At 39.9% G+C, this 18,626-nt stretch overlaps 1 pseudogene; it reads left to right on the top strand.

Annotated features, from left to right (window-relative positions):
* Positions 1 to 504: 504 nt before the first annotated feature.
* LOC107179278 lies at positions 505 to 16,656 on the top strand (annotated as a pseudogene).
* Positions 16,657 to 18,626: the final 1,970 nt, after the last annotated feature.

Here is an 18,626-nt window from a genome sequence, read left to right as displayed (position 1 = left end):
TCATGTCTATTCAGCTGGCTCTGTCCTATTCCTGTATTCTCAAAGGCATAGAGTATATATACTGTACAAATTGATTGATGGAAATCAGAAATGCTGCTCTCTCTAAATCACTTATTGAAACACCATCAAGTATCCTGTCGCCAAAAGATAATGGCTTTTGTAGCTTCCAATGCCTGACCAAATAGCTTAGATTTCTGATGGACTGCTAAGATCAATCATTTATTTTAAGCAGGCAATCAAAACCAAAAATTTATTCACACCAAACAGCTAAGTAGGGCTAAGTAAAGTTAAGATATTAATGAAAGTTGGGGCATAAATAAAATTGCCTAAAAGAAACATCATTCTGTTTGACAAGAGAAAAATGAGGTTGTCTAAAATCACAGTGTGAAAACGGAATTGTTTTAAAGTGGTCCAAACTACTTTTCAATTTATTAAAAGCCAGAGGAAAGTGAAGAGAGCCAAAAATAGCTCTCAAAAGATGCTAGTATCGGGGACTTGGCATAGATGGTGTCAGCCAAAACCTTAGCCACTCAGCAAGGTGGGGCAGTGCAAGCAGGTGAGTCCAAGTTCAGAGGCATCGGTCTTAAGTCAGTAATGCTATCCCAGATGGAGGAAGACACTTTGCAAGCATGCAGCATATCATCGTGAATTTTCTGTAATCTGTATGTTCTGTCTCTCAGTTTGCATGGCAATCGCTCTGACCTTTTGAGTCGTTTACTGAGCCAGAAAAATGAAAGGCCAGTCAAATCTTTGAAGAGAAATGGAAAGGAAGACAAATGCTTTTCAGATGTAGCCCCCTCCCTTCTGACAACAGGCATCTTTTCAGCTCTAATCAACAACTTGGGCAATTTCTAAATCTATAAAAAGTAGGCAGTTGCCATGTACTTTCCCTCTTTCTCTGACCCATGTTGCTTTCTAGATCCCTTCGGTATTCTTTGAATATTAAAGACTTTACCTATTTAAAGAGGATTTGGGGGGTGCCTGGGTGGACAGCTCAGAGCCTGGAGCCTGCTTCGGGTTCTGTGTCTCCCTCTCTCTCTGCCCTTTCCCTGCTTGGCCTCTCTCTCTCTCTCTCTCTCTCTCAGAAATAAATAAATGTTAAAAAAATTTTAAAGAGGATTTGGAATATAAAGACGAGAACTAATTGTTATGCTCTAAACTACTAAGTAAATCATCTTAAACTCATGCTGAATGTCCTGATAATTGGGCCCTGACCTATATTTTTAAATACATCCTACAATGGTTTTGGGCCTTCTTCTCGAAGTGTACTTTCTCTTAGTTTCTTCCAAAGGAGAGATCTAAGTTCTCCTGGTTATTGACTTCAGTAGTAACCTTTTTGTGTTTTAACTGCTCCTTTTGCTTCATACCTGGAATGGTGAAATAACATGATCATGCTAGCTGATCACGTCACTTCGGTGTGCTTTGATTTTCGGGTTTCAGTGTACCTTCTGATTAATGTTTACCCCTGTAGCTGTTCCTCTTCTTTATAATGGAGAGAACTTTAGACCCTTAACACAGATATCACTGTCAGATGTGAGAGACAGTAGAGCGGTTAAGCGCTTGGATCCCACAATGAAACTTCCTAGGTTCGAAACTCAGCACGCCCACGTATCAGCTATGTGGCCTCAGGTAATCTATTTTAGTCAGTTGCTCGGTAGTTAGGTTCCAGTTTTTAACCACCAAGAGAAAAGAAAATCTGCTTTGAACATTTGCATAAGATTTGATTTCCATTGAATTTGGTTAGACATCTACTGGAATTTCTGGGTCCTATGGTTAGTGTATGTGACTTTTAAGTAACTGCCAAATTCTTATCAAAAGTGGCTGTACATTTTACATTCTTACTATCAAGGTATTAAGGTTCCAGTTTCTTGACATCATTGACAACAGTTGGTACTTCCAGTCTTTGTTATTATAGGGTAAGTTTTAGTGGGTTTGTAGCGATATCTAATTGTGGTGTTAATTTGCACTTCCTGAGTGATTATGGGTATCTTTCCATGTACTTACAGAGTAGTTTGTATATCTTTTTTAGTGATACTGAGATGCCTATTCAAATAATTTGCCAATTTTTAAAGATTTGGTTTGAAATGTTTATTTATTTGAGAGAGAGAGACAGGACAGGAGCAGGGAGGGCAGAGAGAGAGGGAGACACTGAATCCAAAGGAGGCTCCAGGCTCCGAGCTGTCAGCACAGAGCCTGATGAGGAGCTCGAACTCACCAACCGCGAGATCATGACCAGAGCTGAAGTCGGACGCTTAACTGACTGAGCCACCCGGGTGCCCCTAATTTGCCCGTTTTTAATGGCTGTATTTCTTCTTATTTAGCTGAATTATTCTTTATATATTCTGGACGTAAGACTTTTTTAGTTGTTTTATCAGGGCTTAGCAGATGTTTTCTGTAAAAGGTCAGAGAATAAATACAGTAAAACCTTGGTTTGGGAGTATCATTCGTTCTGGAAACATGCTTGCAATCCACAGCACTTGCAAATCCAAACAAATTTCAAGGACCATTGGCTCAGTTGTGATCATGTGACCCCTGGCCTCATGTCCTACTCGTACATCGTTCATCGCGTTAAAATTTCTTAGAAATGTTTGCTCGTCTTGCGGAACACTCGCAGAACAAGTTACTCGCAATCCAAGGTTTTACCGTATTTTTGGCTCTGTCAGCCATACGGATCCCGCTTCAACAGCTCACCTCTGCCATGTATTGTGAAAGCAGCCATAGACCATACTTTAACAAAAGGGCATGACTGTGTTCTAATAAAAGTTTAGTTATGTAAAAATAAGCTGGCCCGTGGGCCGTAGTTTACTGATCCCTAAATTCCATGGCTTGCAAAAGCATTCTTGAGTGAGACAGTTGGAGGCTATGTAAATATTCTGTTTCCCTTTTACATCTCACCCCTTCGTTTTAGCATTTCCCTGTGGATCTTCCTTTCAGCAATTATTACTATGCCTTCCTAATGGTGATTTTCTACTTCCTGCATTTCTTCTGCATTTATTACTTGGAATTATTCTATAAAAATGATTTATACCTTCTTTTTTTATTTATGCAATAATTTATTCATAGGAGTCTGATTTCATGTGCATTTGTTTCGTTGCCTCTAAGGGTTATAAACTGATACTCTCAATATTCATTTTGTTGCTCAAATCATTCTATTTAGGAGCTCCCTCAGAGCTGTGTCCCTTTGGTTCCTGTATTCTTTTGACATGCCCCCATCCTTTGTGTTCTGAACACTTCCTTACTCCCTGGAACTCTGAGATGCTTCTGGCTCATGTTGAAATTTTGTTACTTTAGCCCTTGAATCAGCCATTTCTCCAAGGAGACCTGTTCTTTGGTTGCTGTGGTTGAGGTTTTATTGGCAAATGGTATTTAGAAACTAAGATGTGTGTTTGGCATAGTCTTGCAGCTTCACTGTATTCCTAAGGTCTTTTCAGTCCCTGCATGTATGTATGTATTTCTATCTATAACAAAATACACATGGGTTCCACTGATATCTCTGGCTCTAATATGCCACCCCATACGCACTCTAGCTTTTCCTGCTTGCTATTTGTCGATTCTTCAGCTGACAGTGAGAAATTCAGCCTTCACTGTCTACAATCTCTTTACTTACGGATTCAAATCTAGTTCCATAATTGCCCACCCATGCCCTCTGAGAAAACAACTTTACCAACTAAAGGACAAGGTTTATATACAGTTTTTTTTTTTTAAATTTAGATTTACACTATTCAGCCAAAACACTATGTTACAAAGACACTCAGGTCAGCTCCTTTTTCCCACTCTTCTCGGTGAAGTTATATTATACGTTTGTAATACAGGTAGACTCATTCGTCCAAATCTGCGCTCCCTCCTGGTTTCCCTCTGACATTCTGGTTGATTTCGTTTTTCTTTTTTAGGTCTGCGTACAACGAAGTGTCCTCTTTGCGGTGAATGGTTGTATGAATTTTGCCAATGAACAGAGTCACGTATCCACGACCACCGTGGTATATATGATGTTGCTCTGCCCCTGAGCTTTGTCTGCTAATCTGTTGACTACTTCATTTTCTGGCTTTGGGCCGCACTTCCTCTTTCTTCGCACGTCAAGTAATTTTTTTTTATTATTATTAAAAACTGGCCATCGTAGATTACACATTGCAGTGACACGGGAACCTGTTCATCTGAAGATTACTGCTCATTTACTGTACCAAGCACTGAACTTGCATGGACTCGAGATTCACAGTCTTTCTCCCAGTGATGCTGGAAGCGGGGCGCCTGGGTGGCTCAGTCGGTTAAGCGCCCGACTTCGGCTCAGGTCATGATCTCGCGGTTTGTGGGTTCGAGCCCCACGTCGGCCTCTGTGCTCAGAGCCTGGAACCTGCCTCGGATTCTGGGTCTCCCCGTCTATCTGCTCCTCCCCTGTTCACACGCCCTCTGTCTCAAAAATAGATAAACATTTAACAAGATTTAAAAATTGGGCAGATTTAGTCCAAGACTTTTGCTCACTCTATGTTCCTTTGCTTCTAGAGTTTTCTTCCTAAATTTTCCCTTGTTATTCCAGGCTTGAGTTCTCATCTCAAGCCAGTAAGGTCTCTAGTTTACATCATTTAAGCTGTGTGTGTGCGTGCATGTGTGTGTGTTGGAGAATGTATTATGTCAAAATCACAGCAAAGTCCCAAATCTGATCATGAAGAGTTCTGTGTATCAAGGTAAGTTCCCGCCTTCTAGATTCTATTTGATTTTTCAAAAGATTCCCTTGGGTTATCTACATGTCTACATGCCTAGTTTTAAGACCGGTCTAGAAATTTGGGCAAATATTGTATTCACAGTTTGGCCATCAGCCTTTTTATTTAATAATTTTTTTTGATGTTTTATATTTGAGAGAGAGAGAGAGAGAGAGAGAGAACCTGCACGCGCATCAGCGAGGGAGGGGCAGAGAGAGATGAAGACAGAATCCGAAGCAGGCTCCAGGCTCTGAGCTGTCGGCATAGAGCCCGTCGCGGGGTTTGAACTACCGAACCGTGAGATCATGGCCTGAGCCGAAGTCGGACGCTTAACTGACTGAGCCACCCAGGGCCCCTGGCACCAACCAGCCTTTTTATAGCTCTCTCCCCTTCAAAGTTTCCACCTTAAATTTCTCCCTGCTCTGCTGCTGGCCGTTCTATAATCTGCCACCTTGAGCCAGGGGCTGAGTTTTTCCACTACTAGGGTTTCGGACTGCTACCAGGGTTTGGGAGTTGAAAGCACTTGCAGGAAAAGAATACACAAACCTGCAGTTCTTTAAGTAGCAGTTATTCCAGAGTAAACCCTTAGCTAGTTTCAACCTGCTTGTGGTCTTTCCCCAGTATTTTCAAATCGTTCGCCTTAAAATAATTTCTGTCCCGTTGTTATAGCTACTATCTGCACGGGGATTCATATGACGGCTTATCCTGCCATTACTGGAAGTATCCTTGTCTTTATTTTCTTGTACAAATAGTACAGAAAATAAACTAGTATATTTCCCCACATATTTGCCTTATTCCCAGCTACAGTCCCTTCTTTTAGGCTCTTTATCTTTATTTATTTATTTCTTTAAAGAGTATCTTTCACTGGAGTTTCAGTTTTTGGTATAGGCAAAACAATGCCCTCCCAAGGACGTCTATAACCTAGCGCTTGAAACTTGTGAATAATTACCTGACATAGTAAAAAAGACTTTTCAGATATGATTAAGTTAAGGACCTTGCTGGGAGATTATACTGGATGATCTGGGTGGGCCAAATGTAATTATAAGAGACTTTATAAGAGGGTGGGAGGATCAGAGTCAGAAAGAGAGTGGAAGATGCTTCTACTGCTGGTTTTGAAGTTAGAGAAAAGGACCCTGAAACAACGTATGCAGGAAGCTTTTAAGAGCTGGAAAAGGCAAGGGAATAAACACTGTCTCAGACCTTCCAGAAGCCGTGCAGCATAGGTGACACCTTCCTTTTAGTCCACTGAAACCCATTTCAGGCTCTTGACTTCCAGAGCTGGGTGATAACAAATTTATGTTGTCTTAGCCACCAAATTTGTGATATGTGTTACAATGGCAATAGGAAATTAAGACACAGGTTAACTTTTTTTTTTTTTTCACATTAAAGATGTCTCTTGTCCTCTGTGGTCAATAAAGAAAAGTCAGAAACTCTTCTTATCGCTGTTCCTCCCTACGTAGAGTGTCTTTTTTCATCCTAGCTGGGAAACATTTTTCCTTTATGTTTATATCACAGCAGTTTCATTATGATTTGCTTAATGCAGCATGGTTTGCGTTTATTTTGCCTAGCATTTGCTCAGCTTTTTGGATTTGGGGGTGATGTTTCTTTTCATTGAGTTTTTCAGCTGTCATTTTTTTTCAAACACCTTTCCCCCCTCTTCTTTCTTTTCCTCATTGTACGATAGACCATATAATACTGGCCCACAAATTATTGAGGCTCCATTCATTTTCTTCCTCTCTCAGTGCTTCAGATGGAATCATTTATTTTACTGCCCTCAACTTCCCTGATCCTTTCTTCTGCATTGTCAAATCTACTATTAACGACATCTAATGAATTTTTTATTTCTGAGTTTATGGTTTTCAGTTCTCAGATTTCATTTGCTTCTATTTGAAGACTTCATATCACTTTGCAATTCACCTTCTTCTTCTTCTTCTTCTTCTTCTTCTCCTTCTTCTTCTTCTTTAAAAGTTTATTTATTTATTTATTTTGAGAGACAGAGAGAGCACCCAGGAGGGGCAGAGAGAGAAAGAGAGAGAGAGAGAGGGAGAGAGAGAGAGAATCCCAAGCAGGTTCTGCACTGTGAGCACAGAGCCCGGTGCAGGGCTTGAACTCACGAATCGTGAGATCATGACCTGAGCCGAAATCACACGTCAGATGCTTGACTGACTGAGCCACCCAGGCACCCAACCATCTTACTGTCCTCTATGTTTACATTTTCTTATAAATATATTAGCATGTTTATAGTAGCTATTTTAATGTCCTTGTCTGCAGATTTCAACATCTGGGTTATTTGTGGATCTGATTTTATTGCCCATTTCTTGTTTAGGGGGTCACATTTCCCTGCTTCTTGACATGCCTAGATATTTTGCGTATTTACTGAGCATTGCAGCGTATTTGTTATATTGACTCTAGATTCTGTTCTTTTTCCCCAAAGAGTATTAAATTTTGTCCCAGGAGGCAGTAAAATTACTAGCGAATCATGGCTATCATCTGAATGCTTGGTTTTAGGCTTTTTAGGGCAGGCCTACTTTAGTTTTGCCTTTATTTGTTAGGCACAGTATGTAGTCCTGGGATATGGCACTTAGTTCTAAAGTGTAAACCTTCTGAGTTTCTAATGGAAACCCTGGGTGTTCATCAAACTCCCCTGACTTAGCAAAACTTGAACTCATTACTATGTTTCTCCAACTATTGGAAAATGCAAAAATATCTACTCAGTTCTTCAGACCTTTCCAGAAGGACTTTTCTAAGGACTTTTCTAAGGACTTCTTGGAGTCTCACCTTATGCAGACAGTGTCGGCAGAGTATATAAAGATAATTTGTATGTAAATTTTGGGTCACCTCCATCTGTGGGTCCTTCCATCCCAGAATTCTTCCAATCAATTTTCAGGCTGTCTGGAAACTTCAATTAGCAACGTTGTTGCCCTCTGCTGGAATTATATCCCTCATTTTCAATGAAGTATATTTCACCTAGGAAATATTAAACACTGGAACAGAGATAAACAGAATAAATAGAAAGCAGAAAAGCAGTAGGATTAATGCAATTAAATGTTTGTTCTTCGAAAAATGCAACAAAGTTGACAAAACTTTAGTTAGACTAAGGAAAAAAAAAGAAAAAGCCTCAAATTACTAAAATCAGAAATGAATGTGGGGGCATTAATACCGAAACTTACTGAAATTTAAAAAAAAGGATTATACGCGAATACTGTGAACAACGGTATGCCAGAAAATGAGATCACGTAAATGAAATGGACACATTTCTAGCAACACACAAACTACCAGACCAATCAAGAAGAAAGAAAAATCTGAATAGACCTATCACAAGTAAAGGGCTCATATGAGAAATAAAAAAAAAATCTCACGACCGGGGAAAGTCCAAGAGCAGAGAGAGGCCCTGGAGGATTCTACCAAACATTTAGAGAAGCAGAAGGGTGATGGAGATCTAGTGCACATCATCGTGACTATGACTAACAATACTATATTGCACACTTGAACTTTGCTAAGAGGATAGATTTTACATATTCTCACCACACACACACACACACACACAGATAACTATGTGAGATGAGGGAAATATTAATTAGCTTGGTTGTAGTCATCATTTCACAATATATACATATATCAAAACATCGCATTGCACACTTCAAATATAAACCATTTTTACTTGTTAATTAGATGTGTATAAAGCTGCGGGAAAAAGAGAAGAACTGATCGTTCTCGAAGTCTTCCAAAATATAGAAGAGGGGGCAACAATTTATAACATGTTGAGGCCGCCGTGACTCTGATAACAAAGCCAGGCAGAGACATGATAAGAAAACCACAGAGCACATTCTTTATGAAGGTAGATGCAAAAATCCTCAACAAAATAGCAGCAAACTGAATCTAGAACATAGTCCAAAGATTATTCCTAATGACCAAGTGGGGAATTTCTGCCAGGAATGCAGAGGTGGCTGAATATATGAAAACTGATCAAATGTAATACACTGCGTTAACACAATGATGGGAAAAAAATACATAATTATCTTGATTAACTCAGAGAAAACATTTGACAAAGCCCAACACCCTCTCTCAATAAAAATGATCAGCAATCTAGGAATAAAAATAAACTTTCTCAATGTAATAAAGGCAGTATATGTAAAAAACCCATGTCTAACATCATACTCAATGGTGAAAGACGGAATGCCTTCCCCCTGAGATCAGGAACAAAACAAAAATGTCACTTTCATCAGTTCTATTCAATACTGTACTGAAGTTCTAGACTAAAGAATGAGACAACGAAAACAAATAAAAGGCACCCAAAATGGAAAGGAAGAAGTAAAACTATCTCTATTTGCAGACGACATTATCTTATGTATAGAAAATCTTAAAGAATCAGAGAGGGAAGAAACCCAAAGAAACTCTTAAATACAGAGAACAAACTGAGGGTTGCCGGAGGGGAGATAGGTAGGGGGATGGGCTAAGTGGGTGATGGGTTTTAAGGAGGGCACCTGTTGGGATGAGCACTGGGTGTTATATGTAAGTGATGAATCACTAAAATCTATTCCTGAAACCAGTACTACACTGTATGTTAAACAAATTTAATTTGAATAAGTAAATTTAAAAAAGAATCCACAATAAACTATTAGAACCAATAATTGAAGTCAACAAAATTTCAGGACCCAAGATATACAAAAATCACTTACATTTTTATACAGTAGCAGTAAGCAATCTGAAAACAATTAAGAAATCATCCTATTGGTAATAGAATCCAAAAGATTAAAATGCCTAAAATTAAATTTAACCATGGAAGTGAAAGACATGTTCACTTAAAACCATAAAACATTGCTGGAAAAAATTTAAAGATCTAAATAAATGAGAAGACATTCCATGTTCATGGGTTAGCAAACTAAATGCTGTTATGATGACAATTCTTCCCCAAGTAACTTATAGAGTCATTGTAATCCCTACGAAATGCAGATAATGTTTTACAGAAATAGATAGCCTGATCCTGAAATTCATATGGAATTACAAGGGACCCCAGCTAGCTAAATTAATCTTGAAAAGAACAAAGTTGGATGACTCACATGTCCTGATTTCAAAATACACAACAAAGCTACAGTAATTAAACCAGTGTGGTACTGGCATAAGGACAGACCTATCGACCAATGAAATAGAATTGAAAATCCCCAAATAAATCCATACATCCATAAGCAATTGACTTTCAATGAGGGTGCCAAGACCATTCAAGGGGGGAAGAATGGTCCCTTCAACAAACAGTGCTGGAACAGCCAGAGGGACACACATTCGAAAGACTTTTAAAACTTACTTCACATCTTATACAGAACTAACTGAACGTGGATCAAATATCTAAATGTGAGCATTAAAACTGTATACTTCTGGCAAGAAAACAGGGATAAATCTTCTTGACCTTGGATTTGACAATGTTTCCTTAGATGTGATTCCAAAACGACAAGCAACAAAAGAAAAAAAAAAATAGATGAATTAGACTACATCAAAATTAAACCTTTTATGCATCAAATGACACGTTCAAGAGAGTAAATGTATGTGTGTGTGTATATATATATATATTACATTTACATAGTAAATGTATAAGTATATATATTACTACATATATAGTAGTAATACATATATAAGCAACTTGACAACAAAAAGGCAATTTAAAACGAGCAAAGGACATGAATAGATATTCCCCCAAAGAAGATATACAATGGATAACAAGCATATGAAAAAATGCTCAACATTATTAGTCATTAGGGAAATGCAAATCAAAACCACAGTGATATACCATTTCATACCCACTAGAATAGGTATAATCAAAACCACAGAAAATAACAAGTATTGATGAGGAGCTAGAGCAATTGACCATCATATATTGGTGGTAGAAATACAAAATGGCATAGTTACTGTGAAAAAGTTTGGTGGTTCCTTAAAAATCTAACAAAATTATCATATGGCCCATTACACACTCCTAAGTATATACTCAGTAGAATTGAGAGCAGATGCTCAAATTAATATTTGCACAAAATGTTAGTTACACTATTTGTAATAGGTAAAAGGTGGAAACAACCTAAATGTCCAACAACTGATGAATGGAAGAATAAAACATAGTATGTTCATAAAATAGAATATCATAAAAGGAATAAGGAATAAAATTCTGATACATGTTATAACATAGAAGAACCATGAACATACTGTGTGAGTAAAAGAAGCTAGACACAAAGGCGGCATAGGAACCCATTTATATGAAATACCCAGTAAAGGCAAATTCTTAAAAAAAAAAAAAAAAGAAAGAAAAAGAAAAGAGATTTGTAGTAGCCAAGGGATTGGGAGGGATTGGGAAGTGGAGAACGACTACTTAATGGGTAAGGGGCTTCCTTTTGGGGTGATGAAAATGTTCTGGAACCACTATCTAGTGGTTATGGTTGCACAACATTGTGCATTTGCTAACTGTCACTGAAATGTTCTTCTTACATGGTGTATATGGCTAATTTCGTTACGTGTATTTTGCCTCAATAAGAAAACTTGAAGCAGAAAAAAAGTAGATCTCATTTAATGTCCTTTTGGTCATTAAGTGTTCATATTCCAGAGCTCATATTTGTTCCTGATGGTAGTGTCAGTCCTATATGACATGACCCAGTGCCTTTGTACTCTGTGGGTACCCCTTGTATGTGCCTACCTTTCAAGTGTTAATTCTTTCTTGCGTTGAGCCACATTCGTTGGTTCTTGGTGGATTGCTCCACTGAGGTGCTCTTATGATGGTTTCAAGTTATGGACGATACATTTCCTCCCTGGTTCTTTATGACTGTGTTTCGTCCGGACCCTAGCGTCTGATGCAATATCTATTTTTGGGTCACCAACCAAGCTGGCAATCCTCTTGAGCAGAATCCATTTCAAGACGACTCAGCTTTGTTTACTCCCACAAGACCCATAACTGTCTTATGGTAAATGTGTACCTTTGCCCCATCACTGGTGGAGCTGCAGCTCTCTGTTTACTTTCCCCATGTCTCTCCCTGCTCTGTACCACAGGCTTATTAAGTCAAACCTTACGTGCCCTCCGTCTTTTTCAACGATGGTTATTTGGCCCTCCCTTATATAACTTGGCAATGGGTGCTTTCTGTTGGCAGGCCGATTTTAGTGATATAACCATTTCACCATATCTTAGCGTGTTTTGGTGTACCATCTAACTTGAGCATGTGAGGCTAACTTAGCCCCTATTTACTTGTTCTCTTAACTTTCAAGCCTTTGCTGAAACTCTGAGCCCTTGGGAACAGTCATATTTAACACCGTGTTTTATTAGTAATTTATTTGTTATCCTCTTGTTACGCCTAGCCATTTAGATTTTGCTCAGCTTCCCTTATCTTACATTTTCACAGTCATCATTCTGCTTGGCAACCTAAGGAACTTCCTTAAGATCTCCTTTACTCATCAGATCACAAAGTATTGTAAATAACAATTTTATCTTATATAAATAATTTTTTTCTCTCGCAATTTTCTCGCCATGATTTTTTTTTATTAGAAAATAATAACTTCTAGGGGCATCTGAGTGGCTCAATCGGGTGAGCGTCCAACTCTTGATTTCAGCTGAGGTCATGATTCCAGGGTTGTGGAATGGAGCCCCACATCGGGCTTGCGATTTTCTCTTTTCAACCCCCATCTCTCTCTCCCTCTCTGCCCCTTTCCCCCAATTGCGTGTGCTCTCTCTCTAAAATAAAAAAGAAAAGAATAAGTTCTGGGCAAAGTATGACTAAGAAGCCTGTTCCTTTTAGAAACAATATGTCCTATTTTCTTCGACCGTTGGCTGCTTCTACTTTGTAAATGCAGGCATACCTCATTTTACTGCGCTTTGCAGATACTGTGTTTTCAACATATTGAAGGTTCGTGGGAACCCCACATTATCGTGGGAACCCCACCCCACATATAAAGTCTATCGGCATCATTTTTCCAACAGCATTTGCTCGCTGTGTCTCTGTCACATTTCGGTAATTCTCATAATATTTCAAATTTTTTCATTAGTATTGTATTTGTTATGGTGATCTGTGACCAGTCATCACGACTTGCTTAAAGCTCAGATGACGGTTAGCATTTTTTAGCAACAAAGTATTTTTAAAATTAACATATGTGCATTGGTTTTTAGACTCAATGCTATTGCATACTTAATAGACTATAGTATAGCTTAAACATAACTTTTATATGCACTAGGAGACAAAAAAGTCATTTGACTTGCTTTATTGCAATATTTGTATGATTGCAGTGGTCTGGAACTGAACCCGCAATAATTCTGAGGTATGCCTGTACCTTAGCTGACAAATAAAAAACAATTGATAAATTTATCATATGTACCATCAAATAGCTGTAGCTTTTTTTTTTTTTTTTGCAAACTGTTGTCATTCAAGGGATAAAGTTTATTTTTAATATTCTGAAGTCTTTATCTCTCTCCTATCCTAATATCACCTAATACCAAATTACTGTAAAATGCTCCTTACATACTGCTGTTTGTTTTTTGCTTTGGGAAAAGAATCAGGGTGAGAACTGACAATGTGATTTACTTCATGCTGCACAGGAAATTCACAAATAGAGCCAACACGGAGACCGCTATTATTCCCAGTAATTGACATTATCCAAGCTAAATTACATTACCTATGAAGTTTGAATAATAACCAAACACAGTCTAGGAGTTCTTTGGAATTGCTTTCTGACTCGAAAAAAACAAACAGGGTTTCTGCAACTCTACTTATTTCTTTGGGACCAAGTTATCGCTGTCAACCTTATGATCTACTGCGCGCTTCTGAAATGTGATTCTTGTAATTCTTTGTGTCCCCTGAATAAACTGCTTAATTTGGTCCCGAAAAAGAAGTGTCTGCAAAATGATTAAGGTAATGTTGTGTAATTATGTACGCTGTCACAATGTAATTAACGTGATAACTACACAAAAATATAACCTTAGATATCCTATACGACACGTTCTCACATTAAAAAAAAATTTTTATGTTTATTTTGGAGAGCAAGAGAGACAGAGCACGAGTGGGGGAGGGGCAGAGAGAGAGGGAGACACAGAATCCGAAGCAGGCTCCAGGCTCTGAGCTGTCAGCACAGCTCGATGTGGGGCTCGAACTCACAGACAGTGAGATCATGACCTGAGCCGAGTCGGCAGCTCAACCGACTGAGCCACCCAGGGCCCCCGGCATGTTCTCACATTTAATGGAGATAGTATAATTTATGGAGGTTGATTGCTAATCTGTCCTTCACGGCACACACAGGCCAAGTAAAAGAGGGGAATAAAGAGGCAGCAATTTCGCGGGTTCAAGTGACTGAGAGTGCTTTAGGCATTTTGCTGATCTTTAAATACACTGTTGCTCAAATAAATCTTTAAGCTTCCTGACTGGACTGTACAATAGGCTGTGGTTTCATTTGAAGATTTTCCCACATTCCTTCCACCACCCGTGAACTGCTGTATAACACACGGACACCAGGAAAGATAGAATGACACATTTCAGAGCATTTTGGAAGGTTGAATATTGTTCAGCGTGGATCCTCTTATGTAATGGCTCCAGGACCCCACTGCACATCAATCTTATCTGAGGATCTTTAAGAAATATACATGCCTAGGGGCGCCTGGGTGGCTCAGTCGGTTGAGCGTCCGACTTCGGTTCCGGTCATGATCTCGAGGTTCGTGAGTTCGAGCCCAGCATCGGGCTCTATGCTGAAAGGTCGGAGCCTGCTTCGGATTCTGTGTCTCCCTCTCTCTCTGACCCTCCCCCATTCATGCTCTGTCTCTCTCTGTCTCAAAAATAAATAAACATTAAAAAAATTAAAAAAAAAAAGAAATATACGTGCCTATCCTCATCCTTGGTGTTAGGATTAACTTTGGCCAAGGTGGAGGGAGAGGTTTGGGGGAAGATACTCCTGCTTTAGTACAAACTCTTTCTGTTCAATATGATGAAACAGACCTAGGGAAGGGAGGCTACAAGGCAAAAGTCATAGCAGTGAGTAGCAGGGGTAACACTCCTAGGACTGTGTCTCTCCATTTCTGTCACATGATATCCTTTTCTGAAAAACATTAGAAAGTAAAACCGTTATTCAATAACTGAGATTTCAATTTTTTAATGTTTATTTTTGAAAGAGAGACAGAGCACAGTTGGGGAGGGGCAGAGAGAGAGGGAGACACAGAATCCGAAGCAGGCTCCAGGCTCTGAACTGTCAGCACAGAGCCCGACGTAGGGCTCAAACTCACAAACCGTGAGCTCATGACCTGAGCCGAAGTCGGACGCTTAACCGACTGAGCCACCCAGGTGCCCCAAAAGCACATGTTTTAGGTGACTGTGTTCAGCTATCTTTTGATTTTGTATATAGGATCTAGAAATCCTTAATTTTGAATCGGTCAACTTTATCAAATTTTTTTTTGCCATGGGGCAATGACTGTGATTATCTTGGACTAATGAAACTTTAATTGTTGGGGCTGGGGAGAGAAATAGGTCATGTCATCAGGGTATAAAAGTTGGAACCCTATTGACAATAAAGAAAGGAAGTGAGGGTGGATTTGGGGCAGGCAACCTACAGTGTCTGCTGTGCTAAAGCACAGCCCATAAGATCCTATATGGTATGGCCCATCCCTATTCTTCTGTCCTCATCTACTCCCTTCACCCATCTATACTGCCATTCACTGTGTTCTACTTTAGAGTCTTTACACTTTCTGCTTCTTTTGCCTGGGATGTGGAAGGAAATGACTGGGCAAGAAACCAACACTGTCTGCCAAAAGCCCATTTTCATATCCTTTATTTCATCACCCAAACAAGTTAACTGAGGTAGGAAGGGGAAACTCAAGGTGGGGGACACTTCCCCTTCTAATAATCTTGCTCACATTCTCTCTCCTGCTCACCTAATAGAGTGGCAGAATGTTTTGTGTATCTTAGTGGGTTCTCATATGGTGCCTCAGTTGATTCTTATGCAAGATCCACAAGGTAGGCAGAAGAGCCCAGAGAGGTCAAGTGATCTACCTAGAATCATCCAAGTGACTCTTGGATCAAAAACCATTTTACCTTTCCATGCTACCCAGGGAGGGGTCCGTATGGCATTGTTTTGCGTTCCCGTCGTAAGTTAAAGGGGAACTTTCACAATGGCCAGAGCCCTTGACGTCCTGCAAATGAAGGAGGACGATGTCCTCAAATTCCTTGCAGCAGCAACCCATGCAGGTGGTGCCAACCTTGACTTCAAATTGGCACAATACATCTACAAAAGAGAAGTGATGGTATCTGCATCATAAATCTGAAGAGAACCTGGGAGAAGCTTCTGCCAGCACCTCGAGCCACTGTTGTCATTGAAAACCCAGCTGATGTCAGTGTCCTATCATCCAGGAATACTGGCCAGCAAGGTGTGCTGAAGTTTGCTGCTACGATTGGAGCCTCTACTACTGCTGGTAACTTCGCTCCTGGAACCTTCGCTAAACCAGATCCAGGCAGCCTTCTGGGAGCCGAAACCTCTGGAGGTTGCTGGTCTGGGGGTTGACCACCAGGCTCCCACAGAGGCATCTTATGGTAAGCTGCCCACCAACACTCCACCATTGCCATCCATTGCAACAGCAAGGGAGCTCGTTCAGTGCGTCCGACGTGGTGGCTGCTGGCCTGGGAAGTTCTGTGCGTGCGTGACACCGTTTCCCGTGAGCCCGCAGGGGAGGTCATGCCTGATCTCGACTTCTAGAAAGATCCTGAGGGGACGGAAAAAGGAAGAGAAGGCTGCTGCTGAAAAGGCTGTGACCGAGGAAGAATTTCAGGGTGAATGGATGGCTCCAACTCCTGAATTCATCGCTACCCAACCTGAAGTCACAGACGGGTCTGAGGGTGTGCGGGTGCCCTCTGTGCTTATTCAGCAGATCCCGACTGAAGACTGGAGCCCTCGGCCTGCCGCCGAAGGCTGGTCTGCAGCTTCCACTGTTCAGGCCACTGAATGGGTACGAACAACCGCTGAGTAGTCTTAAGCGGCTCTCCCACAAGGGCAAACAAAATGGAAATAACGATGACGGAAAATAAACAGTCGCTCACAAAACAATTCTTTCACACAACTGTGACTCCTTACGCCTTGGTCCGTACAGTCTTTCAATCGACCGTCCACTGTTAACTGTGATCATACTCCCACTTCTTTCATTTGCGAAACACTGCACTAGATAATAACAGGGGATCGTTTGGACAAAGGAGCTGAAAGAAACTGTAGAAAGAGAATGAATTTAGTCGAGGGGGAAATATATGCCAAATCATGCCTAGGTCTCAGTACTCAGGCAGTAGGAAATCTGAGCCCACAGTCCAGTTAAGCCAGCCATTTGCATAAACCTCAGCAGGAAACTCCAGAATGGCTTTGCACCTGCTCCAAAATATTGGCAAACGAAGCACTTTGAAACAGGCCAACCAGGGTGCATTGGAAGTAGGCTTCAGAGGCTTGCTCATGCCTAGCCAGTTTGCAGTAAGCCCAGATGGTCTCATACTGTGTTGCTTATATCATACAGGATGGCTGTGGATTCTGACATTCAAATGTCTACTGCAACATCCATTTTTTTCAGTCCCCCCACCAAAAAGATGAAAGCAGACAAAAACAAAGCCATCCCCCTCCTAACTAAAATCAGATTGATGTGACCATTATCTTTTATCATGAATTATGTACTTCTGTTTACCTGATTATTGCTTGAGGTATCATAATATATGACTGGGCCTGACGAGCTGTTTTCATTTGAATACACCATCTGAAAAAAACCCAATTTTCTTTGTTTAGGTGTGTGGGTTTAAATGTGTACGTCTGTTTGTGCAGGTGGTTTTGCGTTGTACACGTTCTATGTAGGAAATAATTTTTGCTGTTTTATTTTTTCCTCTATGTGAAAGCGTGCCTAATAGGACATTTACAGGGCTATACATGAGCTTAATTAGAAAGATGCGATTAACATTATGAGTCTTCTGTTCGGCTTCTTATGTGCTTAACAGTGTACTATCCTGTACCTCCCTCAAGCCTCATACCCAAACCCTACTTTCATCCCTAGATGTATTGTCTATATTATATTTGTTTTTTTAAATTTTTTTAATGTTTATTTATTTTTGAGACAGAGAGAGACAGAGCATGAATGGGGGAGGGTCAGAGAGAGAGGGAGACACAGAATCTGAAACAGGCTCCAAGCTCTGAGCTGTCAGCGCAGGGCCCGACGCGGGGCTCAAACTCACAGACCATGAGATCATGACCTGAGCTGAAGTCGGACGCTTAACCGACTGAGCCACCAAGGCACCCCTGGCTATATTATATTTGTATTTAAATATAGCTCACTGTTTTCCTTTACCATTGGAGTAAATGCTTTGCATGGTCTATTTTTATTATTTAAGAGATTTTCTTTGTTCCTAAATTTCAGTGATTTGGAAAATAATATTTTAAGGGACAGAATATTTAAAATGAAAATATTCAGTGGAACAGAATAGAGTCTATAAAGAGACCCATGCTTGGGTTTGATCTTAGGTAAGCTATTAAATTGCCCTAAGTTCCATTTTATGCATAAAAAAAGGGACGATTTTCATACTTCTTTAAAAAGTTTTAATGATTGAATACTTAATGAAGCATAAGGGAACACTTCTATATTCATCTTATGAGGCAAGCATTACCCTGATATTAAAACTCAGACAAGGACACTACAAGAAAAGGAAACTACAGGCCAATATACCTAAAGAACATGGATGCAAAAATCCTCAACAAAATATTAGCAAACTGAGTTCAATAATAGATTAAAAGGATAATTCGCCATAATTAAATGGGATTTATTCCAGAAATGCAAGATGGTTCGACATCTGCAAATCATGTGATACACTACATTAATCAAATGAAGGATAAATATCATATGACTGTCTTAATAGATGCAGAAAATGTATGCAACAAAATTCAACATCCATTCACGATAAAAGCTCTCAACAAAGT

This window comes from Panthera tigris, chromosome X (genome assembly GCF_018350195.1).
Source record: "Panthera tigris isolate Pti1 chromosome X, P.tigris_Pti1_mat1.1, whole genome shotgun sequence".
NCBI classification, from domain to species: Eukaryota; Metazoa; Chordata; class Mammalia; order Carnivora; family Felidae; genus Panthera; species Panthera tigris.
This window is presented reverse-complemented; position numbering and strand designations above follow the sequence as displayed.